This window comes from Humulus lupulus, chromosome X, assembly GCF_963169125.1.
Source record: "Humulus lupulus chromosome X, drHumLupu1.1, whole genome shotgun sequence".
Lineage (NCBI taxonomy): Eukaryota > Viridiplantae > Streptophyta > Magnoliopsida > Rosales > Cannabaceae > Humulus > Humulus lupulus.
In genome coordinates, this window is record NC_084802.1 from 222849051 (window position 1) to 222867453 (window position 18403).

Here is an 18403-nt window from a genome sequence, read left to right on the forward strand (position 1 = left end):
AATGAAACCACAGAGGCTCGGGATATAGGGGCATGCAATATATCGCCTATAAGGGGAGATATATCTCTTCAGAGCCTCCAAGCTGCTAAGTTCATTCTAGAGAGAAACACTAGGGTTTTGGGGTTAAAAGCTTTCCAATCTAAGCTTTTCTAAACACTTGGGAAGTAAGATAGAGTGATATTTCAATATTGAGGTGTAGATCGAAGTTCTAATCTATCCAAGAAATTCTTTGTCCTCAGGTTTAGTTCATTATAGTTCCACTTATTCTTTCATTTTCTTCAAAATCCTAACTTGTTATAATGGCTTTTGGTTAGGTGTTTGAGTTTCTTTAAACTAAATGTTTTCGATAAGTTCTTATCTTGATGGTTTAGATATTCTCTTCATCTTCATTTCTTTAGAAAACTTATGGATCTTACTGTTTGGTTTCAGGAGTTTTTAATCTCGTTCTTGTCTCCAATATCCTGGTTTTTGGTAAGGAAAATAGGTTAGATTTTATGTGTTATGATTATGTTTATATGCTATGTGTATGTAGGTATATATGTATATGTTTATGTTGTAGTCACTTGGGAAATATAGTCGCTTAGATAGAAAATAAGAAAATCCCAAGATTTTTATCATTATCGTAGATTATAGTTATGTTTAAACGTACCTTGAATAGTAGCAGGAGGACCTAGATGGTTTCTATCACATTCTATGATAATGAGTTAATGGACATTAATATTGTAGTCCTATGTTTTATGATTTACGTTTTTACGTTTTTACGTCATACGTTTTATGATTTATGTTTTTACGTTTTATGACTTATGATATGTTTTAGTAAATTTTCCTTACTGGGCATTAGGCTCATTCCTTTTTATTTTAGATACTGTAGGAAAATAAGCTTGGAAGGTAGGATGAATTCATGGCAGCTTTGGCATGTGTATTGGGAGAGGACTGTGTGAATGGACTGATGGGAAAGAACGAAGATGACATTTTTTTTCAAGTATTTTAATTTATGTATTTATGTTTTCTGCATTTAGTATTTGAACAATTAACTAAAGGTTTAAGTTTTCCTTATATTTTTATGTAATATAAATGGGATCCCATATTTTGGATTTTTATAATAAAGTTATATTATTTTATGCATGTATTCCAAAAAACTAGTTATGCTTAGTTGTTTTAATGGTCCGAGGTCTTAGAATAGTCAGGGCATTACAGTTGGTACCAGAGTCAGAATTCATATGCATGAAGTTCTCCTTGATACACACGTAAAAGCTACGGATATAACCACCAATGTAAGTGTTTATGTTATGAATGTTATGTTTATGTTAATAGCTAACACTTTGGTCATTATGTTTTCAGTCAAAATGAATGGAGCTTTGACCTATCATGATATCCGAGCCATTAAGGCATTGAAAAGGGTTAGAGAGCCAAGGGATACAATAGGAGTGCTAGAAAGAATCACTCAAAGATTGATCCTATTTCACAAGGCGATAGTTCACCTTCAAATCGCTAGGCAAATCATGATGAGAGCCATGGAACAATATGTCTTAGTAATTAAGATTTTTAAGGATTTTCCTTCTGTAGTTTCAAAATTGGAAGATTTATGGGAGACTATGGATGATGAAGATGATTTACAAGTAGCCATGAGATATTATTTTCTTATACTTAGGGTTACCTATGTGTTTGAGTTTCAATTCACTAATGAACAAAAGCATAGCATCCTAATGAATATTCCCTGAGGTCGTTTTGAGGCTCATGATAATGATGATTATGAGGAAATAAATGATGATATGCTAGATGAAGGGTCAGATGTAGAAGATCCCAATTTTTAGAAATTTTACACTAGTTATTATTAGTGTAGTTTCTTTACATGGAATTTATGATTGTAATAAGTGAAAATATTTTTCCAAATGAATAAAGTTGTTCTTTTTGAATGGCATATATGAGATTGATTTTTTTTTATAATCATAATAAATTTAGAATAAATTCAATAAATAATGACTGAGTTCAGTGAGGGTGGATACAAATCAATGAACCGGCTTCTGTATTGAGAGTTTAGGGGGCCATAGTAGTGGGAACGATTTTACTGATCCCAGCCCTCCCTCAATATGGTTAACTTTGGAACAGTGACAAGTTTCAAGCGTGAGAATTAAGTCATGTAGGGTGGTTAGAAACAGACTTAGAAAATAATAAAGATGGCATAATATTGTAAGTATAGAAACACACCCTAATTTATAAAGAAGGCTTACATTATTTTTCATAAGAAATCATAACTGATAGGTCTGAGTTATGTTTGCTTAGACTAAATTTTTCCTTAGAACCTATTAGGTTAAGGTCTAACATGTTTTCTCAACTGTTTGAACTTTGTTGAAGACGTCGCTCCGAAGATCTGCATGCACGAATGGCAATGCCCCCAGCACCGCCAACGAGACTCACGAAGCCCCTCTAGTCCGAAGAAGGGGAACACGGGCTACTACTGTTGCTGCTAATAGGAATACACCACCTCTAGTTGACAACACCGCTGAGATTTTCCGGTTACGACATCAAGTGGAAGAACTGTTGTAGCTACAACAACAACAGCCTCAGCCACAGAATCAGCCGCAGCCGCAGCCTTAGCCAGTGGCTCAAGCACCCTAGCAAGGGTAGAACATAGAATATCCATATGGGGGATGGCCGGTGGAAAACTATGTGCCTTATCCAGCTCCGTACATAGAGCTAATCTACAAGCGTTTTCGTAAGCAGTACGCTCCAAACCTTGAAGGGACAACCGACCCCTTTGAGGCTGAAAAATGGCTCAGGAATGCAGAGCCTATTCTAGCACACATGAACCTCGGCAATGTGGATTGCATATCTTGCGTTGCCTCTCTACTGAAAAAGGATGCTAGAATCTGGTGGGATTTGGTACTGCAGATTCATGTTTCACAAAAGTACTACAACTTGGTGGTTATCACTATAAGGGTGGAAGAGTTTTCCAATCTGAAGCCGGGCAATTTGACAGTAGTCAAGTACGCTCGACAATTTGATCGTCTAGCCAAGTTCGCACAAGAGTTTGTCCCAACTAATTTTTTGAGGGTTCTAAGTTCACCAGGTGACTCAGACCCAAGATTGAGTTAGGTGTCAAGCTGGCAAATCCTGGAACCACTTCTTACGCCGATGTTCTAGAAACAACTATAGAGGTGGAAAGGCTCCAAGAAAATGATAGCAAGGAGGAGGCCAGCAATTTTGAACCCAAGCAGCAAAATTAGACTCAGAATGGTCAATCCCACAACAACAATGAGCATAGCAATAATGGGCAACAAATAAAGCATCCTGATAATAAGCAAGCCGGTGGTGACAAAAGAGCACGGACTAACAACAGAATTAATTGGTCGGGTTATGTAGAATACCTTAGTGCTTCAAGTGCCAGAAAAGACATCCTGGATAATGTCGTGTGAACACGGAGGGTTGTTTCAATTGCGGCGAGGAAGGTCATCAGAAAAAGGATTGTTCACAGCTCAAACAAGAAGAAAAAAAGGATAGCAAGATGGTTCCAGCCAGAGTCTTCGCCTTGACCCACGGAGAAGTCGAAGCTAGTAACAAGGTGGTCATAGGTCTACTTCCTATCCTCGATAATATATGTTCAATGTTGTTTGATTCGAGAGCAACACACTCGTACATCTCGTTAAAAATGATAGAGAAATTAGACAAATCTTGTGAAATATTTAGAACTAGGTTTGTTACAAAACTTCCTTTGGGCGAAGTAATTCTATCATCACGAATAGTATGAGGAGTACCGATCAAAATAGAGGGCATGGAACTAGAAGAGACCTGATAGAGTTAGAGATCAAGGACTTCGATGTAATACTGGGCATGGGCTAGCTAGCAAGACATGGCACAACCATCGACTGTAGACATAAGAAAGTGACATTCGAAACTCCTGGCGGTAAGAAATTATGTATTATGGGAAAGGCTTCAGGACTACGGACACCGCTTATCTCATCTCTCAAATCTCAGAGGATGATATAGAAAGGATGTCACACATTCTTAGCAAGCATCACGGATGTGGCATAGGAAACACCATTAAAGTTTGGAAACGTCTGCATTATAAAGGAATTTCCAGAGATATTTCTTGAAGACTTACAGAGTTATCACCTACTCGGGAAATTGACTTCACAATCAAACTAGTACTGGGAACCGAGTCTATCTCAAAGGCACCATACTTGATGGCACCTATAGAACTCAAGGAGTTAAAAATGTAGTTATAAGAACTCTTAGACTTAGGTTTCATCAAACCAAGCCATTCGCCATGGGGAGCACCAGTTCTATTTGTGAAGAAGGATGGGAGCATGCAGATGTGTATCGATTATTGCGAGCTCAATAAGGTGACAATTAAGAACAAGTACCCACTACCCTAGATCAACAACTTATTTGATCAACTCTGAGGAGTGACTGTATTTTCAAAGATTGATCTACGGTCCAGTTATCACCAGCTCAAGGTAAGGGAAGAGGATATACCAAAGACAAATTTTAGTACTCAATACAGACACTACGAGTTCCTAGTCATGTCTTTTGGTCTTGCCAACACTCATGCTGCATTTATGGACTTAATGAATTGATCTTCAAGGATTACTTGGACAAATTCATCGTAGTGTTCATTCACGATATTTTGGTGTAATCCAAGGATGAAGCCGAGCACGAGGAACTTTTAAGACTGACCATGCTGCGTCTAAAGGAGCTCCAACTTTGCTCCAAGTTCAACAAATGCGAATTTTGGCTATCACAAGTAGCGTTCCTCTGCCACATAGTATCCATGGATGGAGTTGCAGTAGACCCAACTAAGGTAGAGGCTGTGAAGGATTGGCTAAGACCAAAGAATGCATCAAAGGTTAGAAGTTTTCTTGGGCTAGCAGGCTATTATCAGAGATTTGTAGAAGGCTTTTCTAAGATAGCCACTCTGCTTACCAACATGACCTAGAAACAATAAAAGTTCAATTGGATGGATAAATGTCAAGAAAGCTTCCAGTTGCTCAAGGATAAATTATGCCAAGCACTAGTACTTTGTGTACCGATACCCAACGACAAGTTTGTAGTGTAATGTAATGCGTCGAAGCAAGGTTTGAGTTGTGTGCTGATGAAAAATGACAAAGTAATAGCCTACACCTCAAGGCAGCTAAAGGAATACGGGCAACGCTATCCAACACACGATATGGAGTTGGCAGCGGTGGTCTTCGCATTGAAAATCTAGCACCATTATCTTTATGGAGAACGGTGTGAGATTTATACAGACCACAAGAGTTTAAGTATTTCTTCACACAGAAGGAGCTCAACATGAGGCAGCACATGTGGTTAGAACTAGTAAAGGATTACGACTGCGAAATCCTATACTACCCAGGAAAAGCGAATGTAGTTGCAGATGTGTTAAGTCGGAAGAGTTACAAAAATCTGGCCACATTATCCAGACTTTAAAAGCCGCTTCAGCAAGAGCTAATTAATGTCAGAATAAAAATAGTCAGGGGTCAACTGGCTAACTTGTCCATCCAGTCGAGTTTAATAGAAGATATACGGATCAGGCAACAGTATGACGACACGTTAGTATCGCATATGGATGCAGTCAAAGAAGGCAACAAATTTCTCTATATCAGGACAGGGGTTCTTGAGATATAAGGGTCAAGTATGTGTGCCGAATGACTATGGAATTTTGATGAAGATTTTAGAAGAGGCACACATTACCCCATACTCAGTTCACCCGAGGTCGACCAAGATGACTCACAACCTTAAGGCACTATATTGGTGGTCGGGAATGATGAAAGACGTAGTAGAATATGTGTCCAAATGCCTTATATGCTAGCAAGTGAAGGTGGAACATCAGCGACCTGTAGGCTTATTGCATTCGCTTAGTATACGTGAATGGAAGTGTTAAGACATAGCCATGGATTTCGTGACAGGATTACCATGAACAAATAAGCAACATGAGTCAGCTTGGGTTGTCGTAGATAGACTCAGCAAGTCAGCTCACTTCCTGCCAGTCAAGACTATGTACATTGCAGACCAGTACACATTCGAGATATTGTACGACTGCATGGAATCCCTAAGACCATAGTATCTGATAGAGGATCGGTGTTTACATCGAGATTTTGGGGAAGCTTGCAGCAAGCCATGGGTACCATGCTAAGTATCAGTACGACATTTCATCCTCAAACCAACGGTCAGTCTGAGCGTACCATATAGATTTTACAAGATATGTTGCGCGCTTGTGTACTAGACTTCGGAGGATCATGGAGTAAGTATTTGCCACTTATAGAGTTCTCCTACAATAATAGCTACCAGGAAACGATCGGCATGGCACCGTATGAGTTACTTTATGGAAGGAAGTGTCGATTGCCATTACATTGGGACGAGGTAGAAGAAAGACAACTTCTTGGACTCGAAGCTATTAGAGAGGCTCAAAACATAGTGGAACTGATTAGAGAGCGTATGGTCGCTGCTCAGAGTCGACAAAAGAGTTATGCGGATGCCAAGCGGCGAGATGTGGAATTCAAAGTCGGAGATTAAGTCTTATTAAGAATATCTCCTATGAAAGGAGTGAAGTGGTTTGGGAAGAAAGGAAAACTTAGTCCTCGGTTTATAGGTCCTTTTGAGATATTGGAAAAGGTGGGACCAATAGCATATAGATTAGCCCTACTGCTAGCTCTAGCAGATAGCCACAATGTGTTTCACATCTCGATCCTGCGTAGATATGTGTATGACCCATCCCACGTTCTCAAGTATGATACGTTAGCACTTCAGAAAGGCTTTAGTTTTGAGGAACGATCTGTTAGCATCCTACAGAAGGGGATGAAGGAAATACAGTCTAAGTGTATTCCAATAGTCAAGTTCTTATGGAGTAATAGTACAGAACAGGAGGCAACGTGGGAGTTGGAGGGAGACATCCAAGTAGGGTATCTGGAATTGTTTGGTAAGTAAATTTCGAGGACGAAATTCTTTTAATTAAGGGAGAATTGTAGTGTCTCAAAATTTTACTTAGCTAAATAGTAGTAGTAGTAGCTTAGTATTCTAGTTTTCGAGGTTATTAGTTCAAGCCGGGATTTAGTTGGAAACCCATAGAGATAGTTATGAATTTTATAAGTTTAGCCCATAGTTTAGAAATATTAATTTTAACATAAGGTTTGATTAATATAGCTCATCCGAGAAATGATATTGATTATAACCTCAGGTTTAGATAGAATAATTAAGAAAGTGTGCTAAAAGTGTGCAAAAATGTGTTTGATATATTAGCGTATGCCGATATATCGCAACTATAGGGGCTAATATATCACCTATGGGTGATACGAAAAATACGTCGACTTTGCACGAACGAAACCACGGAGGCTCGGGATATAGGAGCAGCCAATATATCGCCTATAGGGGCAATGTATAGGCTCCCTTTGGAATTTTTTAAAATCTGTGAAATCCGAGTTAGAAATATTCATTTTAAAAGGAGTTAGTTTTACTCCTTGAACTCTACGAATAGGACCTTTCACTCAGCCTTCTGCTTCATCATTCAAGCATTCTTTAGAGCCTCCAAGCTGCTAAGTTCATTATAGTGAGAAACACTAGGGTTTTGGGGTTAAAAGCTTTCCAATCTAAACTTTTCTAAACACTTGGGAGGTAAGATAGAATGATATTTAGGTATTGAGGTGTAGATCGAAGTTCTAATCTATCCAAGAAATTCTTTGTCCTCAGGTTTAGTTCATTATAGTTCCTCTTATTCTTTCATTTTCTTCAAAATCCTAACTTGTTATAATGGCATTTGGTTAGGTGTTTGAGTTTCTTGAAACTAACGGTTTTTGGTAAGTTCTTATCTTGATGGTTTAGATCTTCTCTTCATCTTCATTTCTTTAGATAACTCCTAGATCCTACTGTTTGGTTTTAGGAGTTTTCAATCCTGTTCTTGTCTCCAATATCATGGTTTTTGGTAAAGAAAATAGGTTAGATTTTATGTGTTATGATTATGTTTATATGCTATGTGTATGTATGTATCATTATCATAGATTATAGTTATGTTTAAACCTACCTCGAATAGCAGCATGAGGACCTAGATGGTTTATCATATACTATATTATGTTTAAACCAACCTCAAATAGTAGCAAGAGGACCTAGATGATTTCGATCACATACTACGATAATGAGTTAATGGCCATTACTATTGTTGTCCTAAGTTTTATGATTTATGTTTTTACGTCATACGTTTTATGATTTATGATTTTACGATTTCTGACTTATTGTAGCATCCCAAATTTGCTAATAAGGCTTTGGGCCTTGACTAGTGTGCCTGGAGGGCAATAAGTGATTTATTATATGAATATGTGAATTTGATGAGTATGTGATTAGAAATGCATGTTTAGGTGAATTAAATATGCATGTGGGCCCCATTTGGTTGTTAGGGGCATGTTTGAAATTTTAGCCCGTTGAGGGCATAAATGTAATATTTGTTATTATTCTGAATATTGTGATATATTTGTGTTGCACAATCGGAGGCAGTCCTAGGGAGCGGTTCAGCTAGAAAGTCACAACAGGGTCGAATACCCGACTCGGGGCGAGTCGAGGGGTATCTTGAGCACTAGACATTTTATTGGGTTATCGAGTTATGAAAATAACTATTTGGACATATATTTGAAGTTAGAACATTTAGGAGGGATTATCGGGGGAATTTACCATTTTTCCCTCGGGGATATTTTTGGTACCCCGAGTGTAACACCCTGGATAGACAAGACTGCTACACTGTGTGTTTATAAAAGTGCCAGACTTGCTAATCAAGTCATTTAATTAAAAACGTGTTACCGAAACTATAATGGAACTAGGGTTAAAAGATTTTGGTCTCAAAAGCTGCAATTCTTACAAATAAACATTTACTGTTTACACGGGATCCCAAAATTAATAGAATTAAAACCATTTATAAAAGATTCAAGATTTAATTACAGTATTAGCCATACTAAGGAAAAATAGACAGTTAAGTAATCCCTGTCCTGATCCACTCCTCGGCGATGGCGACCGAACAACTGACCATGTAAATTCTGCCCTGCAGCCCTCCACCTCAGGGTTGGTCCAACTTGCCTTTGCCTTTACCTGCACCACGTAGCACCCATGAGCCGAGGCCCAGCAAGAAAACATAATAACAAAGCATAAGCAGTCAACAGACAATCCAATGTCTCATATCACATAGGCATGTTCTCAGACATATAAGCATTCATGATAATCAAGTATTCATCATACTAAACATATCAACTCATATCAATCACCAATTTTCAAATGATAACTAGGGTTAGTGCCCTCAGGCCACACCCTCTGTTTATCCCACTGACTCCGGCCCGCTTAAACCGAGCTCAGTGAATATTAAGCTGTCCTCGGCTACCAGTGGCCAATCCGTGCCCTGTGCGCAAATATTGTATGTGACACCCTTAGGCTGTCTATCACATGTCCCGTGGCATAATACCAACATTGACATTATATAGATATCGGGAGCACTAAGTCCTATCACAAACAAAATACTGGGTGCAGTTTTCTTACCTTTGAATTTACTAGCTTTGTTCACTTTGATCCTTGAGCACGATCCCTTTTGAACCGTAGTGCGCACCTAGTCACAACCACATTTCAGAACCATCACCAAACCTCAAGTCCAAAACCTAACCTCGGGACCAATCCCGAGCCCTTGGGAAGCCCTAATTCCACCAAACAGGGTGGTGGAATCGAACCCCCGGGCAAAAACCCTTGAAAATAACTCAAAAACCATCTTCTGGAAGCAGGGTAGCACTACAGTGCTCTTTGGAGGGCGCTACAGTGCTACAAGCAGAACCAAAATCCCCCAGACAACCAATCCTAGCGCTACAGCGCCCAAAGGCTAGCGCTGTAGTGCTAGTCACAGAACCAGCACCCCTGCATTTTTCCTTCCTGCGATTTCCCCGAGCCAACCCTTACCAAAACTTTTCCAATCTTCAACCAAACTTAAAAACAAGCTTATCAACACACTCCACTCATCCCAAGCATCCCAAATACATAAAACCCAATCACATGCACCCCTAATCTCAAAATTCACCATGGTTGAACCTCAAACTCAGAAACTTCAACACAGCAGTCAAAACCTTAGAATTTAAAGCTTAGAATTTCATACCTTCAATGGGGATTCGACCTTAAGTCAGCTTCTACACCTCCTTGGCTTACTCCTCCTCAAACCCCTGGCTTGAATTCCCTAGAGTTCCCACCAAATTCAGCTTAAACACCATAGTTCAATACCAAAACCAAAAACTGAAGAAACTTCAAAGTCTTACCTCAACTAAATGGCTTATTCTTGCTAAACTTTTGCCAATTCTTCAAGCCAGACCAAGAACTCTTGCCTCAAGCTTACTCTGGTTTCCCCTGGGTTTCTGCTTCAAAATACCTCAAGAATTGATGAAGAAAACCTAGACCGACCTTGACAAAATGGCTTGCTCTTCTTTCCCTTTTCTTTCCCTTCTTTTCTTTCTTTCCTTTTCTTTCTTTCCTCAGACTTCTACTTCATTCTACAAACTCCACTAAGCATAAAGCCTTAGTTATGCCTATCTTTATATGCCAAATGACCACAATACCCTCCCCTTTAATTCTAAATCCTTCAATCCACTTAGGGCATTTCGGTCATTTTACCCAATTCCCGCTAATTCCTCAAGTGCCTGTAATATTTTCTGCTTGCTTCCTGATACCTAATTAATTGCCAGTTATATTCCTCGATGTCAAAATAGACCCCAATATATTCTATAAATTCCCATTTATACCCCCAGGCTCGCCCCGAGCTGGGTATAAATCCCCGCCGTGACTTTTTCTCTAACCTGCTCACTAGGATCGTCTTGAATCACAGATCACAAATATATCCTCATAATAATGTGGTCTCAACAATTATCACATATATATACAGTTATGCCCTCAACGGGCCAAAATTACAATTATGCCCCTTCTAACCTAATCAGGGCCTACATGCATACTAATACACATAGCCATGCATCTCAAATATTTAAATAGCCATACAACATGCTTTTAAATCATTAAATCACATATATTCCAATTATGCCCTCTCGGCACACTAATCAAGGCCCTTAAGCCTCATTAGTAAATTTGGGTCGTTACACCGAGTCTTGAAGGTAACGTTAGAGACTTAAGTTAAATAAAGCAAAACTAAGGAAGCATTTAGAAATTTTGGTGAACCGACCCAAACATCCCTCTCTCTCTCTCTCCTTCAGTTCTCTCCCTTTGATGAGTTAAAGAATTGGCAAGCTTAATTCTTAAGGGATTGAAGCTGGCTGTGGTTAAGGATTAGTTCAAGGGCAAAGCTATCAGTTGAGGTAAGGATTCTAGAACTTAATTAACTGAATTATGCTGAGTTCTATTGTTGTATCAAAGTTATGCATGTGAGCTAGTTGGTGATCACTCTTGAGAATCTAGATGAGGTTTGGGGTTAATTATTGCTAGGTTTTGTTACTGAGACAATAGTGGAACTTCTGTGGCGAATGAGTTGGCTTGTTAGATTGAATTTGGGGTAAATTGGCTTGATTTTGGTGATGAAAATGGAGGATTTTTTTGGGTTCGAAGGGTTGGGCCGCAACATTGTTCTTGCTGAGCCGCGGCCCTCTAGAATAATTGGGAGGCCAGGAAGAAGGGCGGGCCGCGACACACCATAGATTGGGCCGCGACGCACATGGCCTATTTTGGGGGTTGGGGTTTCTAGTTGAGGCGGGCCGCGGCATGGGTCCACGGTGCTTAGTGGGTTTTTGAACCCCAAGGAGGTTTTAGGCTTAGGAATCCAAAAGCTAAGGTTCTGGATGGATTCTATCCCCCGAATTGATAGAATTCAAGGTCTCGGAGACTAGAATTATAACCCAAAGTTATTTAATGGATTAGAACTTGATGGATGGATGTTGTTGATACATTGTGACTATGTTTTCAGTGAGGCTCAGACTAGGGGCCTGGGCTCGGGACATCGGCGCTCGGAAAGCTTGGGACACAGGTAAGAAAACTGTTGTACCCATAGAGGAGGGCATGGCCCTATAGTATGTGTTGCAGAGCAAGACCCTATGTGATTGTGATGCAGGGCGTAGCTCCATTGATTATGTTTATGTATGTTTAAGTATTTGTTAAATTATGCTATGTGTGCATGTTTGTGAATGAACGACAAGATCCGAGAACGGTGAAAGTCGAGAACGGCAAGGGCAGGGAATGGCAAAGGCCGAGAACGACAAGGCTGAGTACGACAAGTTGCCGGGAGCAGCATTAAGCATGCGGAGTGCGAGTTTCCAGGGTGAGACCCCTATTGGATACCTGGGATATCCTCACGGTGTAGACCACGAACCCAGGGCCTGGTAAAGCGCCTGGGACGACATGGCTCTCATGTGTTTAGCCTATTGGCGGTTTTATTGTATGCTGATTGATAAATATGCATATGTTGTTTGCTTGTGTGGAGTTTTCTTGCTAGGCTTCGGCTCATGAGTGTTCTATGGTGCAGGTAAGGGCAAGGGGAAGGTCGAACAACCATGAGTACGGAGAGCGTGAAGCGACATGTACATGTTTGGCCTGCCTGGCTGCCACGGCCAGGGGTATTTTTGGGAGATGTTTGTATTGAATCTAAATTTTGTCGTTTAGTCAACTTTAATCATATTTTTGAGTTGTAAATATTTCTAAACAGTATTTTGGGATACCAAATGTTAAATTATTTATGACTTCCAATGAATGACTACATTTTCAAATCATGTGACTTTTATTACAGTTTAGCTACACTTGTGACCTAAATCCTCGATTAGCGAGTTAATTGCACGTTTTAAACTCACTGAGTAACGACTCTAAGGAAGTAGGGTGTTACACTTATGATATGTTTTAGTAGATTTTCTTTACTAGGAATTAGGCTCATTCCTTTTTATTTTAGATGGTTCAGGAAAATAAGCTTGGAAGGTAGGACAGATTCATGGCAGCTTTAGCATGAGTATTGGGAGAGGACAGAGTGAATGGACTGATGGGAAAGATCGAGGATGACATTTTGTTTCAAGTCTTTTAATTTATGTATTTATGTTTTCTACATTTAGTATTTAAACAATTTACAAAAAGTTTAAGTTTTCTTTATGTTTTTATGTAATAACAATGGGATCCCGTATTTTGGATTCTTATAACAAAGTTATATTATTTTATGTATGTGTTCCAAAATAGTAGTTATGCTTAGTATTTTCAATGGTCCGAGGTCTTAGAGTTAGTCAGGGCATTACAAGAAATTCCTCAACAACCAATTTCGATAAAACGGGGGGTTTGACTAGATGTGTCTTCAGATTTTGAAATGCTTGTTCGCATTCTTTTGTCCATTTAAATTGTCAGTTCCCCTTGAGATAATTATAGAAGGGGAGGTATTTGACCATGGACTTGGACACAAATCGATTTAAGGTCGTGACTTTTCCAGATCAGCTCTAGACTTCTTTGCATGACCTGGGTGACAACATTTCTAACAACAATCTGATTTTTTCAGAGTTTACCTTGATCCCCCTTGAGTTAACTATAAAGCCTAGAAATTTCCCCGATGAGATTGCACAGGTGCACTTCTAGGGGTTCAGCTTCATATGATACTTCTGTAGTATGCTAAAACATTCTTCCAGATCGGATACATGGTTATTTGCACTTTTTGACTTGACAAGCATGTCGTTGACGTACACTTCCATGTTTTTTCTGATCTGGTCAACAAACATTTTGTTGACTAGCCTCTGATACGTGGCACCGCCATTCTTTAGCATGCATGGCATGACTATGTAGCAGTATACATTTTGTTCGGTCATGAAGTTGGTGTGCTTTTGGTCTGCATGGTTTATCGCATTCTATTTAAATCTAGAAGACGTGTCCATGAAGGACAGTCTCGTGGCTCGCTGTGGCCTCAACAAATTGATCTATTCTTTGCAGTGGGAAACAGTCTTTTGGACATGCCTTATTCAAGTCGGAGAAGTCAATATAGGTCCTCCATTTTTTATTTAGCTTTGGAACCAATATAGGGTTGGTGATCCAGGTTAGATATTTTGCCTCCCTGTGGAACCCACATTTCAGTAAGCAAGCTACTTCTTCATCTAAAGCTTTTCCTCACTCCTTCCCCAATAACCTTCGTTTCTGCTATTTTGCAAGCACATGTTTGTCCAAGTTTAGGGAGTGCATAATCACACTTGGAATGATTCCCACCATATCTTCGTGTGGCCAGGTAAAGATGTTGAGGTTTTTCCTCAGAAACTCGACCAACTATTTCTTTCATTCAGCTCCTAGGCTCTTTCCAATCTGTACCACCCTCGAAGTTATCTTTGGGTCAAGAATTACTTCTTCAAGCTCCTCTAGAGCCTGGAGCTCAGATCGGTCTTCACTTATTCTTGGGTCTACTTCATCTGATAAGGCGACCTCCTTATATATCTCCTAAGGTTCTTCCTCCTCTTCAGGAATTTCCATTGTCTAGGACTCCTTGTTCCTTCAATTACCACTATGGGCTGCTCCTGGATTGTGACTTTCCCTTCAAGGAAATGTTGTAGCATTCCCTCGCAGTGACTTGATCCCTTCTTACAGTGAATACCCCCGAGGACGAAGGGAACTTCATGGCCAAGTGGCAAACATAAGTTATGGCCTCAAAGGCCATCAATGCTAGTCTTCCTAAGATTACGTTGTTGGTGGTTGGGTAGTCAATTACAACGAACTCAAGCATTCTAGTGACAACATGTACTTCTTCTACCAAGGTTACAAAGAGCTCAATCGTTCCTATTGTTGCCATTCCTTCTCCTGAAAACCCATAAAGGGTCATGGACGCCGCCTTAAGATTCGTTACAGAGAGTCCCATCTTTTCCAGAGTGGTCCTGAATAGCACATTCACTCAACTCCCATTATCAGTCAAGATTCTTCTCACCCTCCGATTAGAGAGCTGAATGGTTATTACCAGCGTATCGTCATAAGGGAATTAGACATGGATAGTGTCTTCTTCTGTAAAAATGTTTGGTTGTTTATCCAATCAATGTTGTTTAGATAACCTCTGCTTCGAAGTAAATATTGGACCCTCGTGAATCTTTGGCTCCGGGATATATCTTTATTGAGCTCCATTGCTCGTTTTTGCTGGGTGAGGTTCGCCTACAATGGTGACTATATCTCTTCCTTCAACAAGAGGAGGGATGATCTAGTTTCCAGGAGCTGGGAGAGCTAGTGATGAATTGATTTGGTTTCCCTAAGATTGTTGAGGGTTCTGCGTTGTTGGTTGATTAAAGGCTACTCAGTTTTGAGCATATTGTGCTGACGGTCTAGCTCGAATGAGTGTCTCAGTGTCATCCTTTAATTGGCAGCAGTCATCAACATTGTGACCAATGTTGTTATGAAAGTGACAAAATTTGGCCAGATCTCTCTTTGCCTGTTGGTGCTTCATGGGCTCTGGCTTCTTCCATGGAAAACATGCATAATTGGCCAGATAAATGTGTTCTCGCATATCTTTTAGGTCAGTATACTGGTGAAGATGGAAGTGTACTTCTCCCCGTGATTATTTTTCTTGGACCCAGTCTGGCCACCCTCACCCTCACCATTCCCTTTTCTTTTTTTATTCCCCGCCTGATTGTTATGGACCACAGGCTGAGCCATAGCTACAACATCCGTCGCCACTCCAGCGGGCTGAATAAGGGTCTGGCTGGTTTCTACGAGTGTAGACTCTTTTTCTTCTAGATTGATCCATTCCTAAGCTCGAGCCAAGAACTCATCGGTACTCCTCCCACTGTGATCCTTGTTCTTGTGGCCATAAGTTTGATGCTATCATTGACATCTCTAGCTCGTGCCGCTATGTTAGTGAATCCATTGAGATATCCCTTCAGGGATTCACTTGGTTGCTATTTTATATTGGCTAGAGAGTTGGCCTCTACTCGAACTTCTTTCACAGCTAGAAACTACTTTTTGAACTCGGACGATATCTGTTTCCAGGAAGTGATCGAGTGCTTTTTGAATTTGTTGAATCACAATTTGGTTGGTACAGTCAACGTAGGAGGAACAAGACACAACGCAGGTCAATGTCGATGTTGTGGGCTCTCATCAAAGTGTTAAAGGACCCGACATGGTTCGATAGATCAGTGGTTCCATCATAAGTTTGCAAGTTTGGCATTTTGAAGCCAATGGGATAGAGAGCAGCTGAGATGTGAGGAGAAAAAGGCTTGAGCTCCTCATCAGAATTTCAATTGTCCACGTTTTTCCTAGACAGAAGTCTCTTCATTTGTTCCTCCATCAAGGACAACCATTCAAGGGTTGGATACTTCATTTCTAGGTTATTTAGGAACTAGTTACAAACTCCCATCCTATCTTGCGCGTTATGTGGGTTATTGTCCCTCCAAGCTAGAGTTTAGTTAGGCGAGACGTTCCCATCATTACGCACTATTGATGGATCTCCCATTGTCCTCTTTACGTAACTCAGATCATTGTAACAGGTTGATTGTCCTTTTTACGTGTTTAGATGTTCACACAGATCAGATTGGGGATTTGAACGCAAGCTTTGGGAGCACAACTGATTTCTTAAGTCTCACTCATGTCTCTGGGAGGGCATGTTGCATACATTACAAGCTCTGCCTTCATGATGGCTCTCCATCCAATAGCTACCATTCACGAAGCTTACTATTCGCGGTTGAGGTCATGGGGTCTGATTATTCCCACGAGGTCGCAGGACATACGTAGAACTTCTCATTTCATTCTCTCAGGCTAAAGCATTCCTATGTGGGAGAGGTGGCGTTAGATGATGTATAAGTGAGGGTAGATGCCTATTGGCGAAGTAATTTGTATCCCATCTAGACAGAGTAGATTACCTGATCCATGGTCCACTCTAATTTTCTGAGTTTGTGGCAACACATAGTTGTTTCTTTATACCTGAGCGACTGGTTGAGGTACTGGTGGATTCACAAGGACCTCCACCTTTCTCGATGTAGTCTCAACCCGTCCCGTCTGACTAAGCTAATTTCTGTGAGTGTGAGCCACTTGGTCATTCCTGCGATTATTAATAGGAGGATTGTTTCTAGGAGTTTGTTTAGAAAGCACGAAGCTCAGTGTTGCTATTCTGACGGAACATCTCATGTTTGGTTGATTGTTTCTATGGGACCGAGATCTGTGGGACCCACTTTGCCTCTCGACATTCTCGTCGGCTGATGGAGGAGGTAGTCCAACCATGATCTCGTCTATTCGCCTGGTAGCCTAGGTGACGTGTCTCCTTAGCTGGGGATTCTCCATTTCGATCGTAGTCAAATACTTAGGTTTGGGTTCGGTAGGCGCGAAGCCAAACTTCTAATATCGTCCTGGTTCATTTTCTATTTTTCAGGACGACGCTGAACAAAGGTGCCTTCTCCAGTTGGATTGGCTGTACAGTAATCTCCATGATCACCGAGTCTCTCTAATTCATTGTTGCACATTGAATGAGTTACCACCATGTCGATTGTTGTGTTGAATATTCTGTGACCAATTTCAGGCCTAATCTGCTCTCAATGAAAGCACCAATTTGTTGATGCGGTTTTTCACAAACAGGGGATTAAAAAATTCGATTAGAGAGAATAAGCTTGATTATAAACCATAAATAAAAACTCACAAAATTTTTACATGGTTCAATGGTTAACGAAATTGTTTACGACAATTTTAGTAAAGTTCTGGCATACAAGATGTTGGTCCCTTTTTACTGCCCATTCTCCTTATATTTATAGATAATTATGATGGACAATATTGGGTAACCATACTATAAATGGTAGCATACAGGATTGGGCAACTTCCCAAATAAATGGATATGTAAATACCCCAATTAAGCATATTTCTGTTTACATTAATCAATAAAGGGTAGGTAACCATTTGGTACCCTGTGTTTTTGCAAAGTATCATTTTGGTACCCTCTGTTTTCAATAATGCTCATATGGTACCCTGTATTTTAAAATCGTACATATTTGGTACCCTAAACTCAAATTTAATTAATAAAATTTCACCAATTTAATCAAACTGCTATCAATTATGTAAGTTCCAATTTTAAATTTAATTACTTAATTACATATAACTGATGACAGTTTGATCATATTGACAAAATTTTATCTATCAAATCTGAGTCTAGGGTATCAAGTATGTATAATTTTAAAATACAGGGTACCATATGAGCATTATTAAAAACAGAGGGTACAAAAATGATACTTTGCAAAAACATATGGTACCAAATGAGTAAATTCCCATCAATAAATGTATATAACGATTGTGTGCATTTATTGCACTATTGGGCATCCGGGATTGTAGGGATTCCTCCATGTGTATAACTTCCCAAATCTACTAGTAAAGATTAATGCCTTGATTAGCGTGCTAGAAGGGCAATAAGTGATTCAATTATGTTATTACATGGTTAATTGTGATATGTGTGCATCCGTATGTGATTACATGGATTAGATGATTAGAAATG